The sequence below is a fragment of the Vulpes vulpes genome, chromosome 12 (assembly GCF_048418805.1).
Source record: "Vulpes vulpes isolate BD-2025 chromosome 12, VulVul3, whole genome shotgun sequence".
Taxonomy (NCBI): Eukaryota; Metazoa; Chordata; class Mammalia; order Carnivora; family Canidae; genus Vulpes; species Vulpes vulpes.
This window is the reverse complement of record NC_132791.1, coordinates 47,205,989-47,215,326: the sequence shown is the minus strand read 5'-3', so window position 1 is coordinate 47,215,326 and position 9,338 is coordinate 47,205,989. Positions and strand designations below refer to the sequence as shown.

Below are 9,338 nucleotides of genomic sequence, written 5' to 3'. Positions count from 1 at the left end.
GATTGAGTCCCACATTAAGCTTCCTACGGGGAGCCTGCTTCTCCCTCTGCCTCTGTCTCTGTCTCTTCCTCTCTCTGTGTCTCTCATGAATAAATACATAAGATCTAAAAATAATAAATAAATAAATAAATAACAAAACAAATGAATAAACAAACAAAAAGCAGAATCAGACCTATAAATATAGAGAACAAACTGATGCTTGCTAGAGAGAGCGAGGATAGGGGTGATGAGCAAATTGGGGAAGGGGTGGAAGATACAGGCTTCCAGTTATGGAATGAATAAATCACAGCATAAGGAATATAGTCAATGATATTGTAATAGCATTGTATGGTGACAGTTACACTTGTGATAAGCATAGCATAACATATAGAGAAGTTGAATCACTATGTTGTACACTTGAAACTAATATAATATTGTATGTCAACTATACTCAAATTTAAAAATTAAAACAAAAAAGAATCTGAGTTATCTCTTAATCCTAATCCAACTTTGAAAAATCTAATCTGGTGTGTGTTAGAGGATCTATTCCCTACTGCTAAGAGGCATTGAGATTTTTCAAATATCGGGATCCCTGGGTGACGCAGCGGTTTGGCGCCTGCCTTTGGCCCAGGGCGCAATCCTGGAGACCCGGGATCGAATCCCACGTCGGGCTCCCGGTGCATGGAGCCTGCTTCTGCCTGTGTCTCTGCCTCTCTCTCTCTCTCTCTCTGTGACTATCATAAGTAAATAAAAATTAAAAAAAAATAGATTTTTCAAATATCTAGTTTAAATTTTTCAGAAATAACTCTGAATGCTTAGATTGTCAAAATCTCTATAATAGAAAAGCTGGACCAAAAGAATTCTTTTCCTACATGTTATCTTTCTAGACCAAGAGAATTCTTTTCCTAAAAGTTATCTCTCTAAAAGTTTCAAAGACTTCCTAAAAGTTACAGAAAAGCTGGACCAAGAGAATTATTTCCCTAAAAGTTATCTCTCCAAAATTACCTAAGTGGGTAATTTTGTTACTTTAGTCAAATTTTGTTAGAAGACTGTGGGTTAATGAAAATCATAGAATCTCATATTTGAGTTAAATATTTTGACCTGATCACCTAGGTTGATATTTTGCAGATTTCTTCAACTTGCCCCAAATCAGAATCTATTAGAATGGTGTGTCATGAATCTGCATTTTTATTTATTTATTTTTATATTTTTAGGAATCTGCATTTTTAACAAACTGAATGATTCCTATGGGCACTGAAGTTTGAGAACTAGAGTGGAAGCAGATAAGCACTTTCATATCTTGCTGAAAGTCAGTGGTACTTTACTGGAAAGCAGTTTAGTAGTAACTCTCTCAACCAACTCTGAGTTAACTAAATTATCAGATAAACTGACACTCTATTGTTTCTATAAAACACACTTGCTGGCCAGGACCCACTGAGTCCTTTATATGAGTAGACTACTCTTTGAACTGCTCTTCACATTTTGAATTTTCTGCTTATCAAGAGTCAGTAGTTTGGTTTTTAAAAAATACTTTTATGTTGATTGTACTTGGTTTGTAATTATATTATTTAATCAGTATTATGTAAAAGAAAAGAAAAAGAAATGATTCAGGAAAAACTAATTTGAATGCTTTGGATAGATTCTAAACACACATCACACACATACAAATGTCAAATTAGGAGCAAAAGATTGGAAGGAGCATACATTTTTTCAGGTCTTACTCTACCTTAAAAAAAGGAAACTAAAAAGCCTAAGCAATTCATTGCAGATGTTATTCATTCAAGAAAGATTACATAGAACTTTAATCATGGGTCCCATTGTCAACAACAATAAATTCCTTAGTCCTAAAAAGAAGTTCTAAGTTCATCTAAATTAGTGGATGCATATGCATGTATATTTTTTAAGTAAAAATAAAATGCTTAAGATATGTGTATGTGTATATACATTTTATATGTATATGTGTGTATGTCTCTGTGTGTGTGTATATATATATAATATTTTTATGATTCTTCTCTTTAGCCACTTATTTTGATTAATAGGGCATTTACCAGTTTTTATTTCTTTGATTAAGAGGGCTTCTATCCATCAAAATATGCAGGCTCTTTAATCCTGAAAAATATATCTAGGAACTTATTCTAAAGAAATATCATTTATCACTTATCATAAAAATGGATAGGAATAGATAAATATATAGATATAGCTATAGACATGTTTGTGTGTGTCTGTGTGTGTGTTCGTGTAGGCTTTGATTACACTAGCAAAACTTAGAGGCTTCCCAAATATCCATCAATGGCAGTTTGTTAAACATGTTATCCATTCAGTGGAATATTATGCAGAACCATCAAAAATACCAAAATCTACTTGTAGTAACAAGGAAACATCGTTCAGGTTATTCTGTTAAGTGTTAAGCAAAAGTTACATACACATGGAAAAATGTCTAGAGTATTTATATTAAAAAATTCACAATGCTTTGCTCTAGAAGATGGTAGAAATTCAAGTAAGTTTCCCTAATTTCTACAATGTATATATATTGCCTAGGTATTAAAGATAACAAAAGACAAATGAAAAGGTTTGGGGCTCAGAAAGATAATAATTGATGTTTTAAAATTGACCAATTCTGATTCTTTGACCACTTAACACCACATTTATCTTTCTGGACCTCAATAGAAATTACAAAAATGTTCTCTAAATTTTCTCCTAAAAAGCAAGTTACTACAATGTTTAGAAAGCAACTTACCATAATGGGGTTTCTGTGGGTATTGCAATAGATTTTTATCACTACTTTATATCATTGAAGGGTATTTATTTACCAATGCCAGAGGGGAAGAAAGTCTTTTTCCATTTTTATTTTCATAAGCCATTCTAGAAACTACTAAAATTAGGCATACAGGTATATAAACATTTCTTTCAGAAAACATCATTAAAAAAAAAAAAAAGAAGAAAACATCATTAAGCAGGAAAGACAAAAAAATCCTACCTAGAATTTCAAGGAAAAATTAAGATATTTGCAGTGGATAAAACCTGTGGCTATAGGTGCTTGGGAAAGAAACAGATTGTAAATTTTTCTAACTTTAAAAGTAAATTTAAAATGTCTTTCATATCTATAACTTTATGTGACCATAATATCATATTTTAAACTCTAATTAAGGGTTTGGACTTTGAAAATAGGAAGAATTTCTCTGAGAACGAGCCATCAAAACTTGCCAACACACAAGAGCTTCTCCAGATTTGCAGAAAAACCACAGGCTTCTTTTCTTGTATCCACACCATGTTTATTTTAAAAGTAAGAAAGCCAAATCAGAACAACAATCATTTTTCAAAATGATTTATCTCAGTACTCTTTCCTCTTTTTCTAGAAGGAATAGCTATTCTTAACACAAAACATACATATCACTTCTATCTCTTTAAGTTATAGATACAAAGCTCGCTCTTTTCTCACTACATATCTTTAGAACATATTAATTTACATTTTGGGGTTCTTTGCTTTTTTAAGGATAATGTTGCATCTTAACTATTTAGTTTTAGGAAGCAAAACTCTTTACTTTGGCTATTTTAGGATGTAATATGATTCGTTAAAAGGAAAAGGCTTTGGGGGTGCCTGGTTGGCTCAGTTGGTAAAATGGCCAACTCTTGATTTTGGATGAGGTTGTGACGACCAAGTACTGGGATAGGCTGCGCACTTAGGCACTTAGCGGAGAGTATGCTTGAGGATTTTCTTTCTCCCTCTGCCCCTTGCCCCCACCCCTGCTCGCTCACTCTGTCTCTGTCTCTCTCAAATAAATAAATTTTTTTCTTTAGTTTCACTGATTTTTTTATTTAAATTCAATTAATTAATAAGGTATTGTCAGTTTCAGAAGTAGAGGTCAGTGATTCATTAGTCTTATATGATACCCAGAGTTCATTACAACGTGTCTCCTTATACCCGTCACCCACTACTCCGTCTCCCACCTTCCTCCCCTCCAGCGACCCTAGTTTGTTTCCTATGATTAAGAGTCTCCTATGGTTTCTCTCCCTTTCTGGGTTTGTCTTATTTTATTTTTTCCTCTCTTCCCCTATGATCCTCTGTTCCTTTAATTTCACATATAATGAGATCATATGATAATTGTCTTTCTCTGATTGATAATATCCTCTAGTTCCATCCACATTGTTGCAAATGATAAAATCTCACTTTTTGATGGCTGAGTAGTATTCCATTGTTTAAATAAATATTTTTTTAAAAAGGAAAAAACTCTGAAAAAAATCTAGATTCTCTTAAATTTGCAAAGTGAAAAAGATCAGATCCATGTATTCTTTCTCACAGTTGTTATTTATTTGTCAGTGATTTTATTAACAGATAACTGAATTTTCTAAGAATATCCAACATGTGGTTATAATTCATTCAGCTCTTAGCAATCTGAGGTTCTACCTGGCTGAAATAAATTTTAAAATCCCTAAGTTAGTTCCAAGGGTTTCTCCAATAATAATTAATAATTAATTATTATTAAATAATTAATCCTTTACTTAAGGTATTTTGTTGCTTATAATGAGCAGGAAGTTATCATCTTAAAAGGAAAGTGGATAATGATAGAATTTCAAGATCGTAAGTGTGGCAATATCCCACAAACCGAATTGTGTCCCCTTCCCCCCAAATTCAAATGTTAAAGTCTTAACCCCCAATATAATTGTATTTGGAGATGGAGCCTTTAAAGAAATAATTAAGGTAAAATAGGAGATATGAGTGGACCCTAGTTCAATATGACCGACATTCTTATAAGAGGGAAAGACACCAGGAATGCACATGCACAGAGAAAAGACCACGTGAAGACAGAACAACTAGGTGACCATCTACAAGCCACAAACAGAGGCCTCAGGAGATATCACACCTGCTAATACATTGAACTTGGACTTCCATCCTACAAACTCTGAGAAAACAAATTTCTGTTGTTTAAGCCACCCAGTTTGTGGTATCTTATTATGGCAACCCTAGCAAACTAATCCAACATCTGAAGCATTCACCAAGTATTTGTAAGCCACAAACAAATGTCTACCAATGAGAATAGAAAAAAAATATTTCAGGAATCTTGCAGATAATTTAACAGAAAAAAAAAATAAACTGGTTCTATACACAATAGCAAATAGCAAATACAATGACTATGTGGGTCTAGATGCTTTAATGACTGACTATACACCATGGTAGAATTGACTGCTCCAAAACTGGGCAACATTCAGAGTTACCATCTTAATCACTATGTATGGATTCGGACTGAGCCCAGAAATGACACAGGAAAATCATACTAGTCCTAGTATTGGTCTGATTGGACTTTCACATTCAAAGAAGATATTCAGGGGCATATATTCTGTTTCTACTTACATTCCAAGACTATGGAGAATATAAAATTTTCTGGGGATGCCTGGGTGGCTCAGTGGTTGAGCATCAGCCTTTGGTCGAGGTCATGATCCCAGGGCCCTGGGATGGAGTCCTGCATCGGGCTCCCTGCATGGAGCCTGCTTCTCCCTCTGCCTATGTCTCTGCCTCTCTCTCTGTGTGTCTCTCATGAATAAATACATAAAATCTTAAAAAAAATTTTTTCAAGTAATATTTAAAGAGTTGCTTTGAAGTTACTGAATACAAAAAATGACAAGGGCATGCCTCTGCCTCAATTGCACTTACTTTCCTTGAGTTTCTTTTGACATTTTTGACAATTAAAAGTAGGTAGCCTTTTTGCTGACTTTAGATAAAGTTGCTGAAAGTATCCACAATGTCACCACATTCATTTCTAATCCATGACTTTCCCCCCATTGATCTATGAATAATTCAGAAAAATTTAAATCCTCAAGTAATATATTTTAAGTCTACTTCAAAAATTTGTTCTTAGTTTCTATATGTTCCCATAATTTCATGAATCAGAAAGCTAAATGCAGAAGCATTTTTGCTTATTATTTTTGCTTTTTTTTCTTAAAGATTATACTTATTTACGCATTTATTTATTAGTGAGAAAGAGAGAGCAAGAGTGGGGGAAGGGCAGAAGAAACAAAAAGGACTAAGAAGGGACAGGGAGAGGGAGAGCGGCTGGGGGAGAGGGGCTGAGGCAGAGGGAGAGGGGCTAGGAGGGTGCTGAGGGAGGAGAGGAGCTAAGGGGGAGAAGAGGTGCTGAGGGAGAAGGAGAGGGGCTGAGGGAGAAGGAGAGGGGCTGAGGGAGGGGGAGAGGGGCTAGGAGGGTGCTGAGGGAGAGGAGAGGAGCTGAGGGAGAGGAGAGGGGCTGAGGGAGAGGAGCTGAGGGAGAGGAGAGGGGCTGAGGGAGAGGAGAGGGGCTGAGGGAGAGGGAAGAGGGCTAAGACTGGTTCATGTTGTGGCATATATTAGTAGCCCATTTTTTATTGCTGTGTAGTATTTCATGATGTAAATATAGTACAATTTGTTCTTTCTCATATTTATAGATATTTAGGTGGTTTCCAACTTGGAGCTATTATAACTAAAAGCAGGGGCACCTGGGTGGCTCAGCTGTTGAGCATCTGCCTTTGGTTCAGGTCGAGATCCCGGGGGCCTTGGGATTGAGTTCCACATCAGGCTCCCCATGGGGAGCTCGTCTCTCCCTCTGCCTATGTCTCTGCCTCTCTGCCTCTCTGTGTCTCTCATGAATAAATAAATAAAATCTTTTAAAATATATATAACTGGGGGATCCCCGGGTGGCTCAGCGGTTCAGCGCCTGCCTTTGGCCCAGGGCGTGGTCCTGGAGTCCCGGGATGGAGTCCCGCGTCCGGCTCCCTGCATGGAGCCTGCTTCTCCCTCTGCCTGTGTCTCTGCCTCTCTCTCTCTCTATCATGAATAAATAAATAAAATCTTAAAAAAATAAAATATATATAACTAAAAGCGCTAAAAGTAAAAGTATATTGTTTTACATATATTACTGGACATATGCATTAATTTCTATAGCATATATGCTTATGAGTAGAATTGTTCCTAGGGTAGGTATGTAGAAACTGCCCAGGTTTCAAATTTGGTTCACTTCCCATTCCCATTTTGTAAGGTATGAAAGTCCCAATTGCTCTTTATTCTTGCTAAAGCTCAGCTTTGTCAGCCTTTATTTTTAGTCCATTTTCCTGGTATTTGTAGTAAGTTTTAAGAAACTAAACATTGTTGTGATATTCTCAAAAACATTTTTTACTGCTATGGCTATAAAACAAAACAATGATTCCTCAGGTCTTTCAGATTGCATCATAATATGTTCTGAGGGGTCACTCAAGAAAGAATATAATTTTGCCCTCACTGCGACTAGATAAAATGATACTGGGTCACAAATTTGAGGTAGATCAAAGTTTACCAGCATCAAATGGCCATATGACAAAAAATTCGGCTTGAACCAGCAAATACATGAAGCACATTTATACTAACAATGTAGGGTTAGACTGAGAGATTGAGGATTATGAGAAATAGAGTAACAAGTTTACTAATGCCATATAAGATTACCAATGGATAATCTATTACCTCTAGGATTAGTAGGAGATGGTGTTTTATTTTTTTATTTTTTTAAAAGATTTGTTTATTTAGTCACAAGAGACAGAGAGAGGCAGAGACATAGGCAGAGGCAGAAGCAGGCTCCATGCAGGGAGCCCGATATGGGACTCGATTCTGGACTCCGCAATCATGACCTGAGCGGAAGGCAGACGCTCAACCGCTGAGCCACCCAGGTTTCCTGGAGATGGTGTTTTAGATTAATTACAAAAATGCCCATGATTATTCTCCTCCCTACCCCTTTGCAATTAGTCTTTGCAGTTCCTCCTCTTAAGAAGGGGAGTCAATTTTCCCTCTCCTTGAATTTGTGCTGGCCTTGTTACTTGCTTTGGTCAATAAAATCTGATAAATTGACACTGTGCCAATTCTAGGCCTAGGCCTCAAGAGGTCTTATAGGCTTCCACTGATTTTCTTAGAACCCTGCACATCCACCATGTGAACAAGCCCATGCTAGACTCATATGGTGCAGCAACAGATCACTTCAGGTGAGGACATTCTAGACCAGCTTTAGCTGTCATGAACCTAGGCCAAATTGTTAAAACATAGAATAATTAAATAAATGGCTATTTCTTTAAGCCTCTGAGTTTTGAGGTGGCTTGCTATGCAGCAAAATCTAACAAATACAGGAAGTATAGTACAAGCACTTGATTAAAAAAATTCTTAATTATCTTTATGAAAAACTCAAACATAAATTGCTTCTGAGTCCTGCCAATAGGTGTTGCTGCTGATAATGGTACTCAGCATTTACTGAATTGTAGGTTAAGTACTTACATATGATATCTCATTTATTCTTACCATAAGTTGAGAAAACTGAGGATTGCCTCACAGAGTTGACTCTGGAGCTATCAGCCACCTCACTACCAGCTAATTACTAGTAGTTTATTGTAACCCAATACTACTTTTCTTGCTCATTACAATTTAGAGATAGGAAATCGGTAGCCAAGAAAAACTGATTTGCTCAAACTAGTCCCTGCTACCTCCTAGTCTAATGTAGTCTTTCCTAAAATTCTTTGTAGTTTATAAGTTATATCAATGTTCATAATAAAAAAATCTCCATGGTAGTTTGTAAAAGAAAATATGTAGGCTAAATATCCTTTAAAAATTCTCTTTTGGGATGCCTGGGTGGCTTAACAGTCCTGCCTTTGACCCAGGGTGTGATCTTGGAATCCCGGGATCTAGTCCCACACCGGGCTCCCTGCATGGAGCCTGCTTCTCTCTCTGCCTATGTCTCTGCCTCTCTCTCTGTGTCTCTCATGAATATATAAACAAAATTTTTAAAAAATTCTCTTTCAAAGACTATACTTTTAGGGATCATTTCTATAGTTTGTTAAAAATTCTCTTTCAGCAACCTAAGGGGATAACAAAATTTCCTCACTGTATGGAAACTTTATAAAATGAAATGTTAACAGTACAATTTTATAGGGAGTACATAGATGTATTTGGCTTATTTGCACAGTGTAAATATCCTTTTAGGTACCAGGAAGAAAATGAGACTATTATATCACTGTAAATATTTTTGCAATTGTATTGTGATTTTTTTTTCTTTTAGCTTTACAAAGTTATGTTTTATTTTATTTTTTAAATATTGTATTTATTTATTCATGAGAAGCAAAGAGAGAGAGAGGTAGAGACACAGGCAGAGGAAGAAGCAGGGTCCATGCAGGGAGCCTGACGTGGGACTCAATCCCAGGTCTCCAGGATCACACCCTGGGCTGAAAGCAGCACTAAACCGCTGAGCCACCCAGGCTGCCCCAAAGTTATGTTTTAGATTTTAAACTTGGAATCTGAGACTGAGCAGAGAGAAGGCAAACAGTGGATCTTTCTGAGTTTTGGAAATCCTCTGGGACTTCATAAGAGGATAGAAAGT

General features: G+C 36.2%; 1 pseudogene; it reads left to right on the top strand.

Moving 5' to 3' along the window:
* The first annotated feature begins 8,763 nt into the window (after positions 1-8,763).
* On the top strand, positions 8,764-8,856 carry LOC112922018 (small nucleolar RNA U3; annotated as a pseudogene).
* The last annotated feature ends 482 nt before the right edge of the window (positions 8,857-9,338 follow it).